The 27443-nt window shown below is 33.9% G+C and overlaps 2 long non-coding RNA genes across 2 annotated transcripts; one reads left to right on the top strand and one right to left on the bottom strand.

Moving 5' to 3' along the window:
- Positions 1 to 443: 443 nt before the first annotated feature.
- LOC148762438 (uncharacterized) lies at positions 444 to 2413 on the top strand. Its single transcript, XR_016026432.1, has 3 exons — positions 444 to 560; positions 1210 to 1293; positions 2162 to 2413. It is a non-coding gene; the product is annotated as an uncharacterized LOC148762438 (long non-coding RNA).
- A 21364-nt stretch (positions 2414 to 23777) lies between these two features.
- LOC148762437 (uncharacterized) lies at positions 23778 to 25010 on the bottom strand. Its single transcript, XR_016026399.1, has 2 exons — positions 24789 to 25010; positions 23778 to 23963 (listed from the first exon to the last, which is right to left on the bottom strand). It is a non-coding gene; the product is annotated as an uncharacterized LOC148762437 (long non-coding RNA).
- Positions 25011 to 27443: the final 2433 nt, after the last annotated feature.

The raw sequence follows: 27443 nt of genomic DNA, 5'->3' as shown, positions 1-27443 counted from the left end.
AAGATTTGAGGTTTAGAAGTGAAAAATTTTAATTTCGGTATAATTTGGAGTAAAAGGGTAAAATGATAATTTTACCATTCGGAATCGAAAATTTAATTTTTTGAAAGGATTTTGATCAAATTTAATTATTTGGAGTGTGAAATGAGTATGAGGAGTGAAAATTATGCATTATGGAAAATTTTCAATTTTTGGGGTAAAAATGTAATTTTTGAAAAGTTCAGGGGCAAAAGTGTAATTTTGAAAAATTTGCTCCACCAAAACTTTGGAAAAATCTGGAAATTTCACTTAAGACTTGGATAAGTCAAAGGGAATGCATGGTGAAAAAAATAGGACAAGTGGATGGCTAAAAAAAAAATGAATTAATAAAATATTTAAAATATGAATAAAATAATATTATTTCATTAAACAATAAAAAGGCATAAAAAAAAAATCAGCCCACCCATTCTTCTTCTTCAACATTCGGCCAAGCAAAAAACAAGAGAGAGAAAGGAGAAAACAAAACCCTAGAGAGAGAAAATCAAAGAAAAAGTGTGAATTTTCAAGGAAATTAAGTGAAAAAGGTGAGATTTTTTCTATTAAGCTTGAGTTTTCTTATTCCCAAGCATTTCTCTTTATTTTCCATGATTAAATTACATGTTTTTATGATGAATTCAATTCTGAAAAAATGGGTTAGGAGAGAGAAAGTTGTTGGATTTATTTGATTTTAATTTATGTTAGTGTTTTTAGTTAGTTTAGCGTATTTAGAAACAAAACAACAAGAAAAGAATTTATTTTCTCCCCCAACCATTAATGGCTGAATTTACCATGTAGTGAGTGAGGATGAGTTTGATTTTATTCTAGGAGAATTGGTTAAGGAATAATGAATTATGAGCCTAGAAAAATAATGGGAATTTTCGGAGCAAAAATATGAATTTTTACCCACTAGGGGTATTTTCGTAATTTGCTATTGGGACTGATAATTTGCATCACACTGAGGGACATTAAGTTAATTTGGGTGCAATTGAGGTATAGAAACTGAAAAGAATTAAATTGGAGTTTAAACGAACTCGTTAGGAATTTAATCGGGTGATAAGACGAATTAGGCTAATACCGGATTTAGATAGTTACCAGTGCATTTTTGCATTCCATATCATGCATTGGTAGTCCAAATTAGTTTAATTTTGATTTAGTACCAACTTAGTGAAATTCTCGATTTTGTACTGTGTCAAGGTGGTGAGTCCTCCAATAAAGGCAAGGAAATTGCATCCGAGGACCAGTAGACAGAGTGCTTCGAAAGTCTGCATTCTAGACATTGTGAGTAAACTTATTATCGTCTTAATTATCTAGAGTAGTTTTATACAACTATGTGATTTTATGAAAAATGGGTTTAAATGGTAAATTGTTATGTTTTAAGGGAAATTGTGATTTTATAAAATGATTTTATAAATTTTCTGAAAAATCGAATATTGGTTTTGAAAATAGAGTAATTGGAGACTGCTAGTTTGTGTTGCAAATTTATGGTTATGAATTGAATGGCTTATGACAATAAATGAGCATGAATGGCTAAACTGATTTTGGTGTTATAATTATTTATACTGTGTATTCAGCCTTGAGAGGCTAGGTTGCGATAAATTGCCATGACATGCTAGAATGAATTTTATTGATTGGTGGATTATATATTAATTATTTACTGCAGAGGGGGTTCCGTGGACCAGCCTATTAGAGGGGCACGGTAAACTCCATTATATTATTACCTCGAACGGAGAGGCGCGTAGGATATCTCCTGGGGTATAGCTTAGGGTTCACTTCACGCCAAACCACCACGTGAAGGGGAACTCAGCCAACGCCAAGGAGCGACTGTATTTTTTTCAAACAAAAATATATTTTAAGTGTACACAAAATTTTAACAGCCTTGGCGGACTCGGTTAGATGCCCTGCGCAAGGTATCACCGAGTATGAGTTTTGGCACGAGCCAAAGTTTTAAGAAATTCATAAGCCAAGTTGATTACTCGATTTTTATGGATTGATTTTATTTGGTTGAAATGAGTTGAATGGTAATGAAATTACAGTATGATGATTTATTTTAATTGTCTCCATTTACTCGACTTTAGATAGTTTAGATGGTATCTGTTTACTTACTGAGATTTTATAATCTCACCACCCTCATTTCCTCACATTTCAGGCTCAGGGAATTCCATAGTTAGCTGATTTTGACAAGGACTTTCATTTGGACTCGAATCGGTAAAAGCTGTAGGTTTCCAGCTTCCGATGCATTTTGGATAGATGTGGGCCCACGTGTCACTGTAAAAGAAATTTTATGCTTTGGTTATTTGTTTTATAGTATATATGTATATAATTATCTTTTACGCTATAAGAATTATGTATCGATAGTTTTATGAAAATTATTTTACAAGAAAATAGTTTATTTTATTGAATATTTTTATTATATTCAAATGGTCAAATTTTCACTTCAAATGAACGTTTTAGATACTTAATTTTTTTTTTAAATCATTAAATATATATTTTCGGCTTACCTACTACATTTTTAGCAAGTTTCGAGATTTTCAATAAAAATGACAAAAATGCCCCTATAAGCAAAAAAAAAAAATATTATGTTATGATTTGGAAATGATTTGTAATCCTTCGTATTTTGATTATTTGATAACTATTGCTCACCGGGGAAGTGCGAAAGCTGATACGAGAGCCTTGCGAGGTTTCGATCGACATTCGGGGTGAAGAATGTTTGTCGAGGCTTCGCGGCGGTTGTCACGGGCTCGATGGGGAGTTCTGGGTCGTGACATAGCACCCCTTTTGGGATCAACAAGTGGTATCAGAGTCTAACCCTTAACTTTAAAGGTTTAACATTCTTAGAGAAGATCTAATGGCTTTGCAAAAGTCTTGTGTTTTTAAATGACAATCCACAAATAGGCCTTTTTTATTTGATGGATCAATTATCCAGATTAAAGCACTAAAATATCCATTTACATTAAAGCTGTAAATAATGATATATGAGATGTGATCACCCAAAGTCCGTATGTTTCTACTAGTGTGAACCTTATTTTGGGTGAGAGAATACCCAATGCTAGAGAACAGTGGATTAAGGTAGAAATGAGAAAAGTCTAAATAAATTTCAAAACCATTAACACTCTTCATTATGCCTTAACCCTTGTTGAGTTCAACAAAATTTTAGGTTGTACTACAACTAAAGAAATTTGAAAAAAACTTAAAATCATTCATGAAGGGACTTCTTAAGTTAAGGAATTCTAAATTGCTTTTCTCACCTATAATTATGATATGTTCAAAATGGAATCGGTTGAAGATATTACCACCATGTTTGATAGGCTCATTAATATTACAAAAAAGCTTAATCAACTTCGCAAACCTATTCTTGAACATGAACTAGTAAAAAGACTTCTTTGAAGCCTACCAAAGAGTTGGAAACATAAGGTCACCGCCATCCGAGAAGTCAAGGATCCCAATGCTATCACTTTTAATGAAGATGAAGAATTGACCATGATAATTAGAAAGTTCAAAGAGCTTATGGAACAAAGAGATAAAAGGTCTGGAAGAAAGAACTTTAGAAGAGATCAAGTTCTTTCATGGAAGAATAGAAACAAGATTGATTCTAATAAAAAAGAAAAAGTGATCTATTTTGAATGCAAGAAACCAGGCCATTTCAGATTTAAATGTCCATTGCTTAAGGAGGATTCTTTTAAGAAAAATAAAAAGCCAAAGCAAGTAATGGTGGCTACAACTTGGTTAAATAGTGATTGCTCTAGTTTAAAAGATGAGAAAGAAAAAAATGGAAGAAAGAGCAATTTTCTGTTTGATGGCCAAAGATGAAGAACTTGAGGTAACATTTAACTTATGTAATATTTCGTATGATAATGTACAAGATAAGTATGATTGTCTATATGCTGAATTTGAAAAACTTGCTTTGACATACAAAGTTTTGAGAAAGAAAGCCCTTTTATCAAATGATGAATTGGAGAAAATTAAGCATGATTTCAACTTTTTTTTTATTAAAGGAATATGTTTCAAATTGAACTTGAGCATTCAAAGATAGATTTTGAACTCTTAGAATTGGAACTAAAAATTAAAAATGAAGCCTTGAAAAAGGCATTGGATGAAAATGTTACTCTCAAAGCTTTAACAAATAAAACCTTAAAGCTGAATTTTATTAGAAAAGAAAAATCAAAGAGAAAAGCTATTTTGAGAAAGAAAAATTGTGCATGTTCATGTCACTGCTATGCATGTGGAAAAAGAGGTCACTTCTCTTATGATTGTTATCATAAGGGAAGCAATCTTCTTAAAACCAAATTGCTTTGGCTACCAAAAGGATCATATATTACTACTAACCTTTAAGGGCCCATCAAGGCATGGGTATCTTTAAAGAAATATTGAAATTCTGTCTTGCAGGTTGAGTGAGGGCAAAAAGATCAATTCTTGAAAGCTTAACTAAAGAAAAGGCAGTTTATAACACCTTTGACTTTGATATGAACTGTGGCATAAGTTAAGTTAACTGAGGACTTAAATTAAATTTTTAGTACTTCTATTGACAGATTCGGGAGTATTCTTATGTGTATAGAGAATGGTTTTGAATTTAGTGTGCATTTGAAGATTTTAATGATATGTTAAGTATGCCAAGCGTATGGAAGTTTACACTATGACACTTAGGCACATTTTATGGAAATATTTGATGAATTCTAAAGTTTGATGATTAGATTGAGATTTAATCGCATATTGCAGTATGAGTGTGAGAATTTGAGTTATATGAATAATTTAAAATGCTTTGTTTGAATGGAAATGAATTAGGTGCTTAAAGAAGAGAGTTTGGGGACTTAAAGAAGTGGAAATCTAAAGGTAATTTAAAGGTAATTTGGATTAATATTTATCGATAAATTCACCTTGACTGTCAATAGATATCCACTTGGGAACCAAATGAAGCATGTAAGATGAAAACTATTGATAGATGACTACACGGAACGAACATAAAAGGAGCTGAGAAACATCTATCAATAGATCTGCGGAATTTATCGATAGATAGCTAAATGGGGAAAATGCAAAAAGATCTAATACACAATTTATCGATAGATGCAACAATCTATCTATAAATAAAGGTTAACGCCTAAAAATTTTAGTGGGATCTATCGATATATGTCTCCCAGCTATCAATAGATAAGCTCGAAAATGAAAAAATAAACAAGAGATTTAGGTTATTTTCCCATTTGAAAATAAAAGAGAAACTCTCCCCATTCTCCACCCTTTATAACCCAAGACCCCGAGTTGGATTTGGAGCTCGATTGCAGTGGATTAAAGCTTGGGAAATCACTCTAGATGTAAGATTTAGTGTTTTTACCAATTGATTTTCGATTTAATCAATTAACAATTTAGACATCTCTTTGCTCTAGCTTGAGGTATTTTTCTCTTGAGTTTGCTAGAAGTTGAAGTTGAGATTTAGGTAATCCAACATTGAGGGTGAGAATTTAAGCTTTTGAAGTTAAGATTTGGAATCTAGGTTTTATAACTATGTGTAATTAGGATAAAGTCTAGTTTGAAAAGCTAAGAACTTTTGAAAGCTAAGAAATAATTATTGCTTTGATTTGTTCAAAGGGAAAATACAACCACTAATATGTTGGTGAGTTGGAAAGCCATTGGAGGCTTGAACGTTGAGCTTGGCTGTGGGAGTGCCTTCGTTCATCACTGTGAGTGGGTTTTTATGTGAATAAATACATGTGATGCATGATGCATTGTTAAATACACTACCATGGTGCTAAAATGATGTATTTATGCCTAGATGAATATGCATAGGCAAGCGAACTACATACACACACACACACATGCACACACACACATTTGTGATTTGAATGTGTGTGTCTTAGTGAAAACACGAAGAATGTCTACGAGTAATTTACTCAAGACAACTAACCTCTCGAAGGATTATGAGTATTTGATGCCTTAGAGAAATAAAAGCACTTAGAGATGATAGTGAGCTAGAAAATGCTTGAAGCTCACAAGAGTAATCTTTGATATTAAATGTGGAATATGTGATACCTAAGGCATGATAGCCTCATTTATGGATTTGTAATTTGTCTGATGATTGAGAATTCTAGATGTTGATTTGATTTGAGGTTAAATGGAGTCTTGTTTCCTATGACTATGTTCTATGCCTGCATGGATGGTGGTAAATAGGGATAGTGGTATAATTCTCGCTTGTGAGTTTCGTTTATAGTGCTTTAATGCTATCGTTTAAGAATACTTTGGCTGATGACTTTGATCTTCTACTAATTGCTTTAGTGTTGTGTGTGATTTGACCCTTCGTTGATTATCTTGGCACCGTACATAATTTAATTCTACGCTAGCGACTCTTGCCCTGAGCATGATTTAACTCCATTGGTTGCCTATCGATGTGATTTGGTTATGTTCAAGGAGGACCACTTTATGATTGTGATTTAGACTATAAGTGACATGATATAGCCTCGATAAGCAAAGATGAATTTGATTTTGATATGATACTTTGGTAACTATAGAGATTATTTAGGAATGGCATCTAGATTAAGCCTAATTTGATATGCACGATTTATGGAGACATAGTATTATATGTGTGTATTGTGGGATTTGTAAAATAATTTAGGGATGAATGATCTGCCCCTAATGTTAGAGATGTTTGCTAGAATACTTTGTTGCATTGTTAATGCAATATATATATATATATATATATATATATATATATACATGTATATGTTTATCGGCATTAGCATATTTCACTTATCTTCACTTCTCTCTGAGTATTATATGACTTACCATTTGTTTGTACCTTGTACAGATAAATAGGCCACTGGATAGTATATGGCTAAGGTCATCATTTGACAGACCAATTTTGGCATTTGGTAGGTCTTCTGTCTGATGGGTCCACTCTGCTAAGTATAATTTTGGGTCTTTTGCTTCAAGTTTAGCCTTTGATGTATGTAGGTACAATGTTGCCTTTTAAACTTTGTCAAAGGTTTGCAGGGTACGAACCCGTTTTGATTGCCAAAGTGCGACCTTACAAATATTGTTAAAAACATTGTGTATGAACTAAGTACCAAGATGGGTACCTTTTTATTGTACTTGAACTTAAGTTATATTATGAATATAACTATTGTATTATCTTATTAATATGAATGTTTTCTAGGCTTGCTCAAGTCTTGTAGGCCCTGCTTGCTAGACTTGTGTGTCGGTCACTACTCCTTGATTCGAGTAGTGACAAAGTTGGTATTAGAGTCTAGGTTCCAGAGTGTCCTAGGTAATTCTAAGTCTATCAATGGAGTGTCAAGATTAGTGTAGCGTCTTGTTCATGGCTTGTGACTGTAGCACGAATCATGAATGGGAGGCTGCATGAATTCTTAAATTCTTAGTCAATTAATCCTTATTTTTGGGCCATGAATTTTTGAATTTTGAATGTGGCATTACTTCATCTTGGTGCAGATATCGCCTAAGATGAGAGCTACCTCAAGGGTTACAAGAGAGCAAGATGCTCTGGATGAACCAACGGAACAACCACGAGTGTCCCCATCAAGGAGCCGTGGTAGAAATAAAGTCATTTGAGGTGCTCAAAACATGGAACCTAATCATATGTATACGAGTGATGAAAATATGAGACCTTAGGATGATTACCTTACAAGAAGAGATGTCACCTTAGAAGATCTCGTAGCAAGGCCGTAAAGTTTGGCTCATGAGTTTGTCGAGTTTCATAGTTGAGGTAAGGCACAATCTAAAGAATCGATTAACTGTAGTTCACAAGATTTGGACTATATACCTTAATGTGAGCATCAGAGATAGGATATTGAGGTTACTTTCGTAGATTTTATGAAGCTTAAACCTTCGTCATTTACCCGTTCAAGTGCCGAAGAGAATCCGCAAAGATTCTTAGAGGTCATGGAATATATATGTTTTGCTTTGGGATGCTCCACTTCTTAGTTAGTTGAATTAGAGGGATTTAGACTGAAAGATGTGGCCCGAATATGGTTTAAATCCCTCAAGAGAAGTAGACCATCTAGTTCAACCTGAATGACATGGGAGGAATTTGTCCAACCTTTTTTAGATCGTTTCTTGCCTAAAAACATGAAAGACACAAAGGCACAAGAGTTTGAGACATTGGTTCAGACCCTAGACATGTTGATGACAGAGTATGATATCCAATTCACCCAGCTATTTAGATATGCTCCTAACTTGGTCCTAATTGAGGAGAAAAGGATCAAGATTTTTGTGAAGGGACTGATTGAGTAGATATTTAGAGTTCTTTCCACAAAAAGATTTGCCTCTTTTATGACAGTGGTGGATTGAGACCAGGAGAATGAAAGCTAGAATGGAAAGGAATAAGGGTCGTAGAGCTCGAACATAAGGTTTATAAAGCCGTAGAGATTTTAGTGCAACTAGAAGTCTAGTATTTATACACCATTAAAACCATGAGGGAACGACTCTTACTCCTAAGCCTTCAAAAAATAGTGATTCATTTAACCCACCTTCTAGATGAAAATAGTCTATTAGAATATTTAATTTAGGCCCCAAGCAGAGGGGTGCTCTATGTAATTATTGTGGGAAAGCACATAATGGACCTTGCCATAGAGTAACTAGACTATGTTTAGGGTGTGGCCAATCTAGACATTTGATGAAAGATTGCTTGAAGCACAAGTAGTCGTTAGAAATTGACCTCGGATCTATACAACCATTTGCCATTACCCTACTTGGAACGACACCATCTACTAAGAATGTCAAAGGTGTAGCCTTATCATCTAAGGCTAGATCAGCATAACTGGTAATTAAGGTGGAGGTCAAGCGAGGGTGTTTGCTTTAACACCGTAAAATGCTTAGATTTCAAATGCAGTGGTCACAAGTACACTTTTTATTTGTGGTAGCGAAGCATTAGTTTTGTTTGATCCCGAATCGACATATTCTTTCGTGTCACCACATTTTAGGCTGAAGTTGGATAGATTTTGTTGTAATATGAAGGAACCACTAACTGTGACTACTTCATTAAAGGAAATATTTGTGGTTAAGTATGTGTATAGGTCTTGAGTGCTTCATATTAAGGACAAAGACATTATGGCAAACTTGGTATTGCTACTGACCTTGGATTTCGATGTGACCTTGGGAGTAGATTGGTTAGTGTCCTGTTTTGCTAAAGTGGACTACCACTATAAGCATGTGAAGTTTAAGTTCCTAAGGGAACCTTCGTTTGTGATCTATGGGCATAACAGTCCAATGTTTGTAGGAGTCATGTTAGTTATAGTCGCTAGATGTATGTCAGGGTAGAGATGCCAAGGGCATCTAGTGATGATGGAAGACATGTTGATGGATGATGGGAGTGTGGATTACGTACTAGTAGTAAGTGAATATTCAAACGTATTTCCAAATGAACTACTTGGATTACCTCTTGAGAGGGAGATTAAATTTTGTATTGAATTGATTTCACATACAAAGCCAATTTCTATACCTTCATATCAAATGGCTCTAAAAGTTAAGGTAACTTAAAGATCAATTAGAGGATTTATTAAATAAGGGCTTCATTTACCTAAGTGTTTCACCTTGGGGAGCTTCGGTGCTATTTTTGAAAAAGAAATATGGTATCTTTCGATTGTGTATTAAATACCGACAACTTAATAAAGTGACAATAAAGAATAAATATCCACTCCCAAGAATAGACGATCTGTTTGACTAGTTGCAGGGTGTAGTGTGCTTCTTTAAGATTTATTTACGCTTTTTGTATCACCAATTGCGAATTCAGGAAAGTGACATACCCAAGGTAATGTTTTGTACATGCTATGGGCATTATGAATTCTTAGTGATGTCATTTAGAATCACTAATGCTCCTGTCACTTTCATGGATTTGATGAATAAAGTGTTTCAAGCATATTTGGATAAATTTGTGGTCGTGTTCATAGACGACACTTTGGTGTACTCTAAGAGCTTGGAAGAACATGCGTAGCACTTGAGAATTGTGCTTCAGATGTTAAGAGAGCATAGATTGTGTGCTAAGTTTTTGAAGTGTGAAATTTGGCTAAATAAAGTTAATTTCTTAGGACTTGTTGTATCTAAATAAGGGGTGCAAATCGATCCTTGTAAGATAAAAGTCGTAGAGAATTGACCTAGGTCCACGTCTGTAATGGAAGTTTGAAGCTTTCTAGATTTAGTTGGATATTACAAACGTTTTGTACAAGACTTTTCTAAAAATGCATCTCCTTTGACCAGATTGACTCAAAAAAGAGTTAAATTTGACTGGTCGATGCATGTGAGGTTAGTTTTCAAAGACTCAAAACCTGTCTCACTTCTATGCCTTTATGAAGCCTACAATGTGGATCAGGAAACTATACCATGTATCACGATGCATGAAGAGGCATATGCCTCCTGACAAATAAAGAGGCATGAAGAGAACTATCTTATGCACGACTTAAAGATGGCAACAATTGCGTTTGCTTTGAAAATATGGCACCATTATCTCTATGGTGAAACCTACGAAATATATATAGACCACAAGAGTTTGAAGTATATATTTCAGCAGAAAGATTTGAATTTGAGACAGCGTAAATGGTTAGAGTTACTAAAAGACTATGACTGCACCATACTCTACCATCTTGACAAAGCGAATTGTAAAGCCCGACCTTATAAAATACTTGTCATGACATACATGTGATGGACAACATGTTTGCATGCTAGGAGAGCCCCGAAAGAATATTTAAAAGTCGATATTGTGCTTAGAAGTACAAGTAAGTCGATTTATACCTCGAACTAATTAAAATAGGGATTTTAAGGTGAAATTGGGAATTTCACACTTTAAGGATGACCTAAAATGGTGATTTGGAGTCAATTCGGAAAATTGACCGATTAGGGGTAAAATGGTCATTTTATCACCTAAAAATTTAATTTGGGTATTTGATGAAATTTTTACTAAGATTGATCATATGAAGTATAATATGAGGTTTAACAGTGAAAAAATTTTTTAATTCTCCGTGTTTTTGGAGTATAGGGGCAAAAATCGTAATTTTATCGCCTCGGGGGCAAATCGATAAATTTTCACCCTCGACACTTATCAAGACCAAGGGATTTTATTCATCATGGAAATGGATAAACATGAGAAATGTGTGGTGGAGAATTAAAGAATTAAAAGTCAAATATTTAAAATTTGAACCAATAAGGAAATGTCATGTGTCATGCTTTTATTTTTTTATTGTTTCTTTATAAAAAGGCATAAAAACCAGCCCATTTCTCCCATAGTGGTTGGCCAAACCAGAAGAGAAGAGAAACCAAGGAAGAACAAACCCTAGGTGGGGAAAATCAAAGAAAAAGTGCTGGAATTCAAGGATTTGATCAAGCAAAGGTAAAATTTCTTTGATTTTGCTGGTGATTTACCTTACCCATGCATTTCTCCTTAATTTTCATGGTTGGATTGTATGTTTTCATGGGAAAATCATGGCTGGCCGAATGGTTTTGGTGAGAGAAATGATGTTAGAATTGTTTGATTTTGAGTTATGTTGGTGTTTAGAGTTAGTTAAGCATGTTTAGAAACAAAACAATAAGAAAAGAATCTATTTTCCCCATGAACCTTCAATGGCCGAACCCTATGTGAAGTGTAGAAGTAATGAATTGATTTTGTAATCAAGTGAATTGGTTGAAAATTTGATGAAATGATGATTTATGGTGAGAAAATGGAATGAAAAATTTTTTAGTGATAGTGCACCACAATGGCCGAAATTTTCAAGAAGAATTGTGAGGGTTGTTAGGCTGAATTTTAGATTATTGGAATTGTATTTAGTGAATTGAAATATTAGAAATGAAATGAATCAATTTGGAGCCAAATCAGACATAATTGTCATTTAATTGGGTAATAGGCTGAATTAGGTCAACACCGCATTTAAGCGGTAGTCGGATAAGTTGCATATCATATCATGCATATACACCGAGCCTGAATTCATTTTATAATGGTCAAGCATTAATGTGGTGAATTATGTCACGACCCGGAACCTCCCTTAGGCCTATGACAATCTCCGCGACGTCCCGATTGACACTCATTATCCGGAATGACAACCGGAACCCCGCAAGGGTTACATATCAGTTTCTTTCCTCTCCTGTGAGCAATCGTTGTTAAATATCGAGTTTTTAGAGAAATATACACTATTTTAGATCAAAAAAATCAAAATAAAATTTTCGCCACACAGGGGTATTTTGGTCATTTTTTTTCAAAAATTTCGAAACTGGCTAAAATGTAATATACAAGTACAAAACACATAATGCATATTCAAAATGAGTTTAAAAGTCTAAAATCTTCATTTAAAACAAAATTACGTTTATTTGAATATAATAAAAAAATAAAAGAAATATTAAGGGAAATATTCTATTTTTTATAAAATAATATTTATAGAGTTATACGTGAATAATTTTTATAGCGTAAAAGCTAAATAAATTTATACATACTGAAATACAGTAAGCCAAAATATTTAATTTAATTTACAATAACAGGAGGACCCCCGAATAAACAAAAGTAAAGAGGACTGTGAACCTACGGTTTGGAAAATGCAGATCCAATGGTAGTCCTCGATGAGATCAGCTATCTACAGTCTATACTGAACCTGAAATGGGTGGAAAGGAGGGTGGTGAGATTATAAAATCCCAATCAGTAAACAGACATTATCACAAATATCTAAAGGCAAGTAAAATGGAGGCAAGTTTAAACAACAAATTTCAACCCATTTCATAATGTTTCCAATTTATTTCTTAAACCATAAAATATTTGTAATTTACCAAAACAGTTGTTAAGGCTTATGTCTTTTATTAAAACAAGGCTCAAGCCAAAACTAATCCTTGGGGATACCTTGGCCGAGGCATCTAACCGAGTCCACCAAGGGTGTTAAAATATTCACACGTGAAACACATTTTTATTTTTAAAACAAGCCGTCCCTTGGTGTTGGCCGAGTTACACATTCACGTGGGGGTTCGACGTGAAGTGAGCTCTAATACTATCCCGGGAGTTACCCTCCTCGCCTCTACAATCGGAGTAACTATATAACTGGGTTTACCGTGCCCCTCTAATAGGTAGTCCACTGAAACCCGTCACTGCAGTGACTAACCCATCAATTTTAATAAAATTTCGACAGTATAACGTGGCTTTTATTTATTTATCCAGCCTGTATAGTAAAAACAACTTACATAAATTTCCCAATGCACTCACAAAATATAGTCACATATACTCATTTCTCATAAGCCATTCCTAGGAAAATATATATTTTTCAAGTCAATTTGCAGCCTCAAATTACTCAATTTCATAATCAATACAATATATTTTTATTTGTTACATTTATTCCTAAAACATCAAAAATCCCGTTTTAATCTCGTTTTTATTTCATAAAATACATAAAGGGCATTTAAAAATAAACTCTAGATAATTTACAATAATAATAAGTTTACTCACCGTTTGTACAAACTAAAAGCTTTCTAAGCGCCCCGATTGCTACTCGTCGGGTACAACTTCTTTGCCTTTTCCGGAAGGCTCTCCTCCTAGACACATTACAAAAATTTACACAATTCATCACATTGATGCTAAATCACTATATAATTAACTTAAATCCTATACTAATGCATGGTATGAAATGCAATAGCCTAAAACGACTTAAACGCAATATTAACCTATTTTTGGCACTTTGCCCGATAAATTGCTAACGCGCTCCATTTTAGCTCTAAATCATCCCATTCTCTCTCCAACATTTCTAACCATTAAATATCAGCCAATAACCTTCTAAAAACAACAAAATCAGCTCACTCCCTTCCTTGGAAAATTTGGCCAAAAATGGGACATTAACTCAGTAAATTTTCTACTTTGTTTTTCTATCACATTTAATCATTTTTCATCATTTTCTCTTCATTTCTCTTAGAATAAATTTCAGATCATCATCATTGTACCTCATTGTAGATTCAGCCAAGGGTGGGTATTGTGAAAATTTAATGATTTCTTGCCCAATTTAATTTCTAAACACATTTAACTAACTAAAACTATCAATTTAACTAAAAATCAAAACCTAAAAATTTCAATTTCTCTCCCCTAGAATTTTGTCCAGCCCTTGATATCACTTTTTGATCTCTCTCCTCAAGCATGCTAAATGGAAATAAAGGCATAGGAAAGGTAGAAATCAAGCTAAAATCGAAAAATCTTACCGTTAGACGCGTAAACGGGCGAAAAACACGAATTCCCCTTTGAATTTTCTTGTTTCTCTTTGGTTTTTCTTTTTTTCTTCCTTTCCTCTTTATTTCCTCTCTTGTTCTTCCTTATGGCAGGCCAGCACTTAAAATGGGGTTTAAATGGGCTAATTTTTCATTAAAATAATATTATTTCATTAAAAAATACCACGTGTCACTTTCCCATTGGCCTATTTTTTAAATTTCATCCATTTGTTTCCAAATTTTCACCATACACTTGTCCCACATATCCATAGCTTAGATAAAATTCTCAGACTTATCCAAAGTCTTGGTGGAGTAATTTTTGAAATTTACACTTTTGCCCCCGTAAAAGTGAAAAATTACATTTTTGCCCAAAAAACTGAAAAATTACCCATAGACATATTTTTCATCCCTTATACTCATAACATTCTCCAATTTGTCAAATTTGATCTAAATTCTCTCAAAATCTCAAATTTTGTCCGTGGGTGGTAAAATTACGATTTTACCCCTACACTCCAAAAATCACCAGAATTAAACTTTTTCACTTCCTATCATTAAATTATACTCCAAATAGTTAATCTTGGTCAAAAATTTCACTCCATTATCAAATTATTATCGTAGGTGGCAAAATGACGATTTTACCCCTAAACATCAAAATTTTCAATTTTACCCCTAATGAACCCTCGAACTCTGAACAATCATTTTTAGTCATTTTTGAACTGTAAAATATTAAATTTCATCCTATGATTCCTATTTGAACTAGTTCGAGGTTAAATCAACTCAAGTGTACCGTTAGGTACAATACCGAGTTTCGTCTATTCTTAGGACTTTTCTAGTGTAATAACATGCTACTTAGTGCATGTATGTCATGACATGTGTTTATAGGGTCGGGTTTTACAAATTATGTATTGTACATTGTGGATAGGTGGTGAGCAAATTACACTAGTAAAAGTACAGAAATTGTGCTTGAAGACTGGGATTAGGAGTACATCGACTCTTAGAACTGTGAGTAAACTTATTATCGTCTTAATTATCTAGAGTAGTTTTATACAATTGTGTGATTTTATAAAAAATGAGTTTAAATGGTAAATTGCTATGTTTTAGGAAAAATTGTGATTTTATAAAATGATTTTATAAATTTTTTTAAAAATTGAATACTGATTTTGAAAATAGAGTAATTGGAGACTGCCTGCTTGTGTTATAAATTGTATTTTAAATTATATGGCTTATAGCAATATGTGAGCATGAATGGCACAGTCGGTATTTGTATCAAAATTATATATACTATGTATTCAGCCTTGAGAGACTAGATTGCGATAAATTGTCATGTCATGCAGATAAAGATTCTATAAATCAGGCGATAGATAAAATAATCCATAATCACTGCAGTGGAGGTTTTGTGGACCAACCTAAGAGAGGGGGCACAGAATTAGATATACCTTACCTCGATCGGAGAGCCATGTGGAGGGTGTCTTTAGAGGTAAAGATTTGAGTGCACTTCACGTGGACCACCGCATAAGAGTGAGACTCAGCCAATGCCAAGGCATGGCTAGAATTTCGGATGTAAAGACATTTAAAACCCTTGGTGGTCTCGGTCAAATGCCTAGGCCAAGGCATCCTCGGGAATGATTTTGGCAGGAGCCAAGTTTTGTGAGATATATAAGCCATGTTGATTAATTAAGTAAACTGAATATTTATGTTATGAAACATATATTGGAAAAGAATATTTTAATTCATCTTCATTTACTCGCATTTAAATAGTTTAGATGGTGTCTGTTTACTCACTGGGATTTTATAATATCACCACCCTCATTTCCTCACATTTCAGGCTCGAGGAATTCCATAGTTAGCTGACTTTGACAAGGATCTTCATTTGGACTTGAATCGGCCAAAGCTGTAGGTTTTCAGCTTTCGATGCATTTTGGTTAGATGTGGGCCCACGTGTCACTGTAAAAGTAATTTTATGCTTTGGTTATTTGCTTTATAGTATATATGAATATAATTAACTTTTACGTTATAAGAATTATTTACCAATAGCTTTATAAAAATTATTTTACAAGAAAATAGTTTATTTTATTGAATATTTTTATTATATTCAAATGGTCAAATTTTCACTTCAAATGAATATTTTAGATACTTAATTTGTTTTTAAATCACTAAATATATATTTTCTGCTTACCTACTACATTTTTAGCAAGTTTTGAGATTTTTGACAAAAATGACGAAAATGCCCCTGTAAGCCAGAAAATAATATGTTATGTTCTGATTTGGAAATGACTCGTAATCCTTCGAATTACGATATTTGATAACTATTTCTCACCGGGGAAGTGCGAAAGCTGATACGAAAGCCTTGTGAGGTTTCGATCGGCATTCGGGGTGAAGAATGTTTGTCGAGGCTTTGCGGCGGTTGTCACGGGCCCGATGGGGAGTTCCGGGTCGTGACACGAATGTTGTGGCAAATGCCTTAAGCTAGAAGTTGATTGGGAGTTTAGCAAATGCGACTGTGGAGAGATAATCATTGGTACAGAATTTATATGATCTAGGCAATATGGGTGTACATTTTAAGGTTAATAATTCAAACATCTTATTGGCACATTTTAGAGTCCTCCCAATGATATTAGATTGGTTAAAGATGCCCAAGATCAGGATTAGTATTTGGTGATAATCTTTGGAGACATGAGCAAAGATAAAGCTCGGGACTTCATTTACAACACCTATTGTTTACTTAGATATCGATCATGAGTGTACGTGTCGAATCTAGATGGTTTGAGAAAGAAGATATTGGAAGAGGGTCATGGGATAGCCTATGCAATACACCCAGGAGCCATGAAGATGTATCATGATTTGAAGTCAGTTTATTAGTGGCCAGGATTAAAGAGAGACATAGGTGAATATGTCTCTAAGTGTTTGGTTTGTCAACAAGTGAAAGCCAAACATCAAAGACCTTTGGAACTACTACAACCATTACTGATACTCGAGTGGAAGTGGGAACATGTAGCAATGGACTTTGTGATAGGTTTACAATGAGCTAGGGGTGGTTATGATGCCATTTGGGTGATAATTGATTGGCTAACTAAGTAATTGCACTTATTGTCGGTTAAGCCTAAGTATAGAGCAGCTCGGTATGCTTAAATTTATATTAATGAGATGTTCAAGTAACGATTGTGTCTGATAGAAGACCACAGCTCACTAGTCAATTTTGGAGGAAATTATAAGAGGCCTTAGGCAAAAGGTTGGATTTTAGTATGGCTTTCCATTCACAAACTGAGGGCCAATTCAAGCGCACCATTCAGACGCTCGAGGATATGTTGAGAGCAATTGTGCTCCACTTTAAAGTCTCATGGGATCATTACTTGCTTTTGGTTAAGTTTGCTTATAACAACAGTTATAAAGCCACTATTGGTATGGCACCGTATAAGGATTTATATGGTTAGAATATAGATCCCTTATTGGATGGCTTGAAATTAGAGAATGAAAGCTCTTAGGATTGGAGATGGTCCAAGAAGCTAAGCAAGGTGTCCATATAATCTGGGAAAGGATGTTGACAGCTCAAAGTCGACAGAAATCATATGCCGATAATAAGCGAAAACATTTGGAGTTTGAGGTTAGGGATTATTTGTTTTTAAAGATTTTGCCTACCAAGGGAGTCACAAGTTTTGGAAAGAATGGGAAATTGAGACCTAGGTACATTGAACTTTTTGAGGTGCTGAAGCACATAAGCACAGTTGCTTATCACTTAGCGTTACAGCCATATTTGTCCGATGTTCATCCAGTTTTTCATGTATTCATGCTTAGGAAGTATGTTCCCAATCCTTTGCATGTGATTCAATATGATAAGGTCTAGTTACAAGACGAACTTAGTTTGAGTCGTAGCCCGTGGCCATATTGGATTGGCAAATAAAATAGCTTTGCTCTAAGGAAACAACATGGGAACTGGAGGATGAGATGCAAGCAAAATATCCCCATCTTTTTTAGGTTTAATATATGTTTTAGCTTATGGCGTGTGATTTACATTCAGGGACAAATTTCTATAAAAAAGGGGAAAATGTAACACCCTTAACTTTGATATGAAATATGTGGCATGAGCTAGGTTAATTGAGGAAATAAATTAAATTTTTGATGCGTATGTTTAAATATTCAAGAGTACACCTATGTGTATAGAAAATGGTTTTGAATTTAGTGTGCATTTGAAGATTTTAATGGTATGTTAAATATGCCAAGCATATGGAAGTTTACACTATGACACTTAGGCGCATTTTATGAAAATATTTGATGAATTCTAAAGTTTGATGACTAGATTGAGATTTAATTGCATATTGGAGTAGAAGTGTGAGAATTTGAGTTATATGATTAATTTAAAGTGTTTTGTTTGAATAGAAATAAATTAGGTGCTTAAAGGAGCGAGTTTGGCGACTTAAAACAGTGAAAATCTGAATTTTGAGCATGATCTATCGATAAATGTTCTATATCTATCGATAGATGTAAAATATAAGGCTTGGGAAAGCAATTTGGATCAACATTTATCGATAGATTCACCTTGACTATCGATAGATGTCCACTTAGGAACTAAATAAAGCATGTGGGATGGAAACTATTGATAGATCTGGCAGAACCTATCAATAAATGACTATAGAGAACAAATATGAAAAAAGCTATGAAGCATTTATGGATAGATCCATGGAATCTATTGACAGATAACTAAGTGGGGGAAATGTGACGAGGTCCAATACACCATCTATAGATAAATGCAACAAGTTTATCAATAGATGAAGGTCAACACTAAAAAATTTTAGTGGGATTTATCAATGAATGTCTCCTATCTATCGATAGATCAGCTCGAAAATGCAAAAATGAAAAGGGGATTCGAGCCATTTACCTATTTGAAAAAAAAAAAAAAGAACTCTCCCTACTGTCCACTTTTGAAACCCTATAACCCGATTGGGATTTAGAGCTCAATTAAAGTGGATTGGAGCTTAAGAAAACACTTTAGAGGTAAGATTAAACATTTTTACTGATTGATTTTTGATTTAATCGGATAATAATTTAGAAATCTATTTGCTCCAACTTTGGGTATTTTTCTCTTGAGTTTGCTTGAAGTTGAAGTTGAGATTTGGGCAATACAGTATTGAAGGTAAGAATTTAAGCTTTTGAACTTAAGATTTAGAACCTAGGTTTTATAATTATGAGTAGTTGGGATAAAACCTAGTTTGAAAAGCTAGAAACTTTTGAAAGCTAAGAAATAATTATTGCTTTGATTTGTTCAAAAGGAAAATAGAACCACTAACATGTTGATAAGTTGAAGAGCCATTTGAGGTTTGAACGTTGAGCTTGGTTCTGGAAGTACCTTCGTTTGCTATTGTGAGTGGGTTTTTATTTGCATAAATGCACGTGATGCATGACGCATTATTGAATGCGCTACCATAGTGCTAGAATGATGTATGTATGCCTAGATGAATATGCCTAGGCTAGAGAACTACATACACATTGTAATACCCCGTACTTTGATATGGTGGCTAATAAAGCTTATCGGCTGTCAATTGAGGTTAATTAAAATGTTTAAAAATGATGACAGGTCAAAGGAATAGTTTGGAGAAAAATATTCCACACGTGAAGAAATAACAATTGAATAATAATATTTTTATTAAGGATGAATGTGAAACCTCGACCTTCATAGACGTGTAGCAGAGGTAGACACGATGACGCAGATTAGGAGTAATCCTGTCATTTTTCTTGGTGAGCTCCTAGAATTGGATTTTTCAAATATTATTAAGGTCTAAGTAGGCCTAAGCAATAAATGAATGAGGTACTTAATAATAAGATAAAAGAAAAAATTGAAATAATGATAATTTCCACAATAGGGGTAAAATAGTCATTTTAAGTCTCGAGTCTAAATTTCTAAATTTTCATGAACTCGAGTGCCCTTAGCCTATTGTGGGCTTTGTCTCAGTGTCAAAAGAGTAAAAAGTCTGAACCAATGGAAAGAAAAAGGTAAAGTCAATTATGCAATGGTATTTTTGTAAATAAGTGAAACTTTGTCAACTTTAAGCATAAATATCTAATTCTCCAGCACTTTCTCCTCATTTCCAGCAGCTTCTTCTTCTTCTTCCCATTTCTCTTCTCCATTTAACGTTTTCCATCTCCCATGGAAGCCTTCCTTGAAACCTCCATGATTTTCTCATGGTAAACCCAAATCTTTTGTTTTTATATGTACCTTGTCATAGGGTTTTTCATGCTATTTCACTTTTACACTGCAAGAACCCTCAAAGGTCTTTCCTCAATACTTTCTCTCATTAGTTGCATGTTTTAGAGAGAGGGAGAGAGATACTTTTCATAATAGCTTTAAAACTCTTGGAAAGGAATTCAACTACAAAACCACCAAGAGGAGTAGTAAGTTAAGTTTGATTTAGAAAATAGCTTTTGGAATAATAATCATGTCGATTGAGTTGGTTGTGATGTTATTGTGTGTGATAGGTCCCAACGAGACCCCACAGCTCCACTTGGAGCATTAGTGGAAGTTGGAGTCGATTAAAGAATCAACAAAGACAAGTGAGTGAACTCGCATTAAAATGTTTTGGGATAAATGCATATGTATTGGTTGAATCACTTGAAATATTTCATTAAACTTTTCTCTAAATATGCATGGGAACAAGCCCATGATGAAACGTTTTTATGATGTGAAATGTGTAGTGTGATGAATTCATTTTTTCCTCTATTATGATGATATGTATTTTATGCCTTGAACGATAATGTTGTGTGATAATTATAACTATGCGTGTGCGGTGTGGGAGTGCACATGAGCCAGGGGAAAGCTTGTTACGACCCAAATTCCGGGCCATGACCGGCGCATGGGTCCAATGGACGTAATCCACTAAACCCAAGCAAGCCTATTATTTATCTTACTTATAATTCCATCTATTATCACTAAGTCATAGTTCATAACTTTGAATCAAAATAGTGATAAACATTGCCAACTCGTACTGGCATTACTCATTTAAAATTTACATTAAGTTCATCTATACATAACAAAATAATACTCGACTTCTAGCGGAAGGACTTGGATGAATATACAGCTACCGAATGCTGAGACACCTACCAAAAGATGGACACAGGTCTACAAGGACACCTCGTCCTAATTATCGGCTACCTCGTGATCTGAAAACATGAATTTGAAAATGGTGAGTATAAACCCAGTGAGTGAACAAGGAAGGGAACAAGCAACAATTAGGGAGAATTTAAAATCATGATGCACTTGTTTCAAAACAAAGCAATTTAGTTCATTCCTATTTAAAACCCCTCCAAACCAAAGAGTTTCTCGCTGCAGCGAGCATGAATTTCACTGCAGTGAAAATGGAGTAACAAGAAAAACATTTTTCCTCACTCAACAAAAAGCCATCCTGCTAAACTAATAAAATCAACATAAAATTCATGAAAATTCTCAAAGTACAATGTGTCAAATTTCACGTACATTACAACCATAAATCATTGTCCATCAATTTGCTATAACACACACATTTACATATGTATATATATATATATATATATATATATATATATACACGTATATACCCAACATCATCATCACCAGCTCATGCGCACTCCCTACTCGCACATGGCTAGGTCATCACCGGGTTATGCGCACTCCCTACTAGCACATAATCGGGTCATCACCGGGTTATGTGCACTCCCTACTCGCACATAACCGAGTCATCTTCAGCTTATGCGCACTCCCTACTCGCACATAGCCGAGTCAACATAATTACACAACATTATATTCAAGCATATATGTATATCAACATAATGCAGCCACATAGAAATCCATAATAACCCCATTTCATATGCAACGACCTCTCCCCGGTCGCTGCCGGCATCCAAGACTTCCGAAAAAGACTCACCAAGTCTCGAACAAGCTTGTCTAGAATTTGCTCGTTAATCCACTACATTCAATCACCATATAATATTGATACTTTCATATACTAACTTGAACCATAAATATAAAAATCAATACAAATTTTTTCCTTTTTATTCGTAAGTATATGTATTAAAATCTATAATCTCCAAATTAATGCTTATATAAAAATTTAGAATTTGTTTACAACTTAATAAATAAAATGCTACGACTTGACCTCTAACAGCGAAGCGACTCGAAATAAAATGCTAGGAGATGCCTTTACCTATTCACGGTGGACCGAATGCGTCACTGACTACACGCTAAGCTGATCCCTATCTGCAAAAGGGGAAATAAAAAGGTGTGAGTCTCATCGGCTCAGTGATAATAATCGACTCAGCAAGTAGGGTGTAGATGGGAAACAAGTAAACGATAGATCAGTTTAATATAAAAATGCAGATTATAAAAACAATTCGTTTCAAACGAGGATTTGTGCCTTATATAAAAATTGAGAATTTCTTATAAAGTATAAATAATCAAGGTAATAAATTTATTTTCACACCAAATATATTAATAATCATTTTCGAATCAAATCAATAAAATTTAGCAAGCTCCCGCGAAACCAAATAATATTTATAATCATGCCCAAATCAGAACTCGCCCCATATGCGAGGAATTACAGATTTATTTCACAAATAAACATATAGAGGAGCTGCGAAAAACCGTTTAATTCCTTTTTCATCATGCAGAGAAATATAATTCATAATATTAAAACTTATTTCAACTCATATAAAACCATTACATTTTTGTCAAAAATAAACAACATGGCTTATGACTTTCTTAAAAACTTGGCTTGTGCCAAAATCATTCTCATACTCGGTTGTCAGGGATACTTTAGCCTAGGGCTATCCCAACCAAATCCGCCAAGGCTGTTAAAAAGTAATGTACGCATAAATCATATTTTTATTTTGAAAACACAGTCGTTCCTTGGCGTTAGCGGAGTTCATCATCACGAGGTGGTTCGGCGTGACGTGAACTCTAACCATACCTCAGGAGATACCCTACGCATCTCTCCGATCGAGGTACATATATAACCGGATTCTGTGCCCCTCTAATAGGCTGGTCCACAGAATCCGCCCACTGCAGCAAGCTAAACCCACCATACAATAAAATTTGCAATAGCATGACATGGCAACTATTTCACAATCTAGACTCTTAAGGCTAAATACATAGTTCATATATTTCAACACAAATACAAATTCAACCATTCATGCAAATATTGTCACAAGCCATTCGATTCAAAATACAATTTATAACACAACAAGTAGCAATCTCCAATTACTTTTGAATTTCTTGGTTAAAATGAAATCACCTTTTAAAAGAATTCAAATTTGATCTTCAAGGGGATATTTTAAATCTTTCTCAAAATATCGGTCCCCACATCACGTTAAAACTCTCTTTTCGTAAAATGTTCATTGTAAATATTTGCATGATATTTTGTATCAAAATAGCATGGTGAATATGTAATAAATTTCATGAATGCACACCACACAAACAATAAGGCACAATTTCCTTTGATATAAATCTTTTCGAAAAGCTTGTTTCCCGGTTTAAAACACTTTACGTCTAATATATATATATATATATATATATATATATATATATTTCAAATGATTTCTAAAAATAACTTACACCCACAATTCCTTAAAATTCTATCAACGCATGGTTTCCATAAATTTTGCACTTCACGTAAAATATATGTACATGTATATATATACGGAATTCTTTAAAATTGACACCCCCTACTCACCTCATAATAGTGGAATATTACTTCACTATTGATTCGTATGCGTATAATTATTCCTATTTGTCGGTCACATACTTCGTTCGGCACGCCTCCACGACAATTTTCCTAGCAACAATTTAAACTTAGTATACTTAATCACACATTTATATGGATAGCAACTTAATTAAAAATTCCTTAAGCAACTTCCATATTTTTTCATCCAAAATATGCACAATATTAAACTACCCATAAATCTTAAAATATAAAATTAACTTACCATTGGGCCTTCTCCATGGGCTTCTCCATTTTTCCTATTTGGGCCAAACCTATTTATTTTTATTTTCTATTGGGCCATGCCCACTTATTTTCTATTGGGTCATGCCCATTTTTATTTTCTATTTGGGCCATGCCCATTTTTATTTTCTACTTCTTTTCTTTTCTTTTCTTTTTCTTTCTTTTTTTCTCTCTTTCACCGTCACTCCCTTCACCACCATGTCTTCCTCTCTTCACCACCGTGGCTTCCTCTCTTCCTTGGGTCGTTTTCTTCCTCCTTCGATGGAAGCACTTTCAGCTCTCTTTTCCTCAAAAATTTGGCAGCACCAAGCTACTTTTTCTCCCTCAAATTGGCAGCACAATGCTGTCCAATTTTTCTGCACAAATTGGCAGCAAACAGCTCCAATTTTTCTGCACAAACAGCTCTAATTTTCTACAGCAAACAGTTCTAATTTCTCTATACAATTTTTCTGCACAAATTGGCAGCAAATAGCTCTAATTTTTCTACACAAATTGGCAGCACTTTACTGCCCTTTAATGGCAGCAAAACCTCCAAAATTTCCAGCTGCAAATTCAAACAATTTCAACAGCAAAAACCTTGAATTTTCAGCACCAAAATCAGTCATAGAAACCTTAAAAATTCCAGCAATTAACTTAAAAAAAAATAAGCTTTCCTACCTCAAAATTTTCAGCTTTCTTCTTCCTCCAAAATTGCAGCAAAAACTCTCTTTTTTCTTCCTCAAAGTGCAGCAAAACCATTCTCTTTGCTCTTCCTCTCTCACAGTTTTTTCTCTCCCTTTTTCTCTTCATTTCTTTCTTCCTTTATTTTTCTTCTCTTTTTCTTCTTCACTAACTGACTTAACTTTTCTCTCTTCCTTTTTCTTTCCTCACATGGTCGGCCCCCATCTTCCTTTCTACACTATTCTCTTTTGTTTTCTTTACTTTTTTGTCTTTCTTCCTTTCTTTTGTATGGCCGGCCATTCACCTCACTTGGTTCCAATTTAATATTATTCCAAATAACTTTGACCTTTCTTCATTCCCATCCAAACCACATCATTTCCATTCTTGACTCATGTGGTCACTCATGTACATATAAAAATATTGTTTGACTTTTCAACATCTTTTCTTTATTATTTTATCATCTATTTTATTTTCATTTTATTTTTATTTCTTCAAAATAATAAAATTTACATATTATGCCTTAACTTTATTTTGTTTGGTATTCAATCTTCCAATTTTCGTATCTTAAAATTTGATCATTTCGACACGTTTAAAAATTCTAATTTTCTTCTATCTTCCTTTTCTTACACGTGTATAATCAAAATATCGAGATCGCATTTCAACCCGGTGTCACCATCTTACCCGCGTTAGCTCGATTTAATAAAATCACGCTGTCACAATTATCGTCGTTTTCCTTCAAAATTCTTCTTTACTTCTTCTCCCCCACTTAAATTAGTCATATTCCATTTTTCATGACTAATTCCGATAACATATAAAATATTAATGTTTTAATATTATTTTATTGAATAAATTATTATTTTATTTCAAAATTTTTCACTTGCCTTCTTTGGTCCCAAAACGCATTATTACATCTCGGTTTACTTCTGAATCATCCTTTAGCTTACTAATTCATCTCCAACGAAAATATTATTATTTAATTATTGTTTCTGCAAGCGCGAAGCATTTTATTCTTGAACGTTCCTTTCATCCTTTGTCGCTCATTAGCACGCCAATTCGCATCAAATGATCATTCGTTTGATCAATAAGGTCTTATTTGTGTCCAACAAGGGTGCGGGCTATTACATCATATCATAAACCTTTTCTCAAAAGCTTGTTCCTAAGGCATTCATTTTCATGAAAAATTACATAAAATCATTCAAACACATTGTTCAAAACAGTCATATTCTCAAAACAATTTTGATAGGCAGTCCACTCACAAGTGTCAAAAATTCGAATTTCGGGTGCACTCGGACTAATAGTCCTCAAGCGTAATTCCTTTGCCTTTTCCAGACGTCTCACTACCTTGATAAATAACAAAGTCGAAGAATCTACTATATTATCCCTAAATTGATATAAACTAATTTAAATTACTAATGCTTGATATGTAAATGCAAAAATACGTTCGATTATCGCTTAATCGCGGTATCGATTAAATTCGACCGATCATCCGATTAATTAGTAATTGTGTCCAAATCACCTCTAAATTAATTTATTTTTCCTCTAATACCTTAATTTACCACATACCATTTAAATATAGCCAAATTCAGCATTAGAACCCTCACAGTTCCTTATAGAAAAATTCGGTCATTTGGTGCACTAGCACCAAAATTTTTTTCTACATAACCGTTTCACCTTAATTCATCATTTTCCAAGCCATTTTCCTTGAAATAAAAACAATCCCCCATTGATATTCAGCCCTCATGGTTCGACCAGCAAGGAACCCTAGAGAAATTGAATATTTCTTTTGTGTTTTTGTTCATAACCATGCTTAACTATCCCTAAACACTAACATAGTCTAAAATCAAATTATTCCAACAACAATTCCTCTTCCATGCCCATTTTTCAGAATTGAATTCATCATGATAACTCAATATTCAACCATGGAAATCAAGAACAAAAGCATGGGTAAGCTAGGTATCAAGGAGAATTAAAGAAATTTTAAATTACCTAGCTTGTTTCCTTGATTTCTTCACTTTTTCTTTGAATTTCCACCTAGGTTTTCTTGTTTTTCCCTTTGTTCTTTCTTTTTTCTTGTTGCTGGTTGTCTAGGCCAAATATGGTGAGAGAATTGGGGATTTAATGGGCTGATTTCTATAGAAAATAATAAAATAATCAAGCATGCCACGTGTCACATGCTTATTGGCCCAATTTTTAACTTTTTGACTTTTTCTTCTTAATTTTCCACCATAATTATTCTGGTATTTATCCTACCAAATTTAAAATCCCTTGGTCTTGACAAGTGCTGGGGCAAAAACTTTACCGATTTACCCTCGGGACAAAAAAATTACGATTTTACCCCTATACTCCGAAATGTACCGAAATCACATTATTTCTACTTTTCAACCTCAAATAACACTAATATTGATCAATACTAACCAAATGGGGCAAAAAAATCATTTTTTTAAAAATTCCTGTTTAGTCCTCTAGTGGCAAAATTACCATTTTGCCCTTGTACTCCAATAAAACCAAGAATCATAATTTTTCACTGCTAAACATCATTTTATACTCCAATAATCATAATTATATTTCATATAATTATTCTTGGTCAAATGTGATCAAATCTTGGCTAGAAATCTCCATTTATTCATGAAATGGTAAAACGACCGTTTTGTC

The sequence above is a fragment of the Theobroma cacao genome, chromosome 5, assembly GCF_053813885.1.
Source record: "Theobroma cacao isolate CCN51 chromosome 5, ASM5381388v1, whole genome shotgun sequence".
Lineage (NCBI taxonomy): Eukaryota > Viridiplantae > Streptophyta > Magnoliopsida > Malvales > Malvaceae > Theobroma > Theobroma cacao.
Note: the sequence above shows the minus strand (reverse complement) of the source record. Positions and strands in the feature narration are given on the sequence as shown.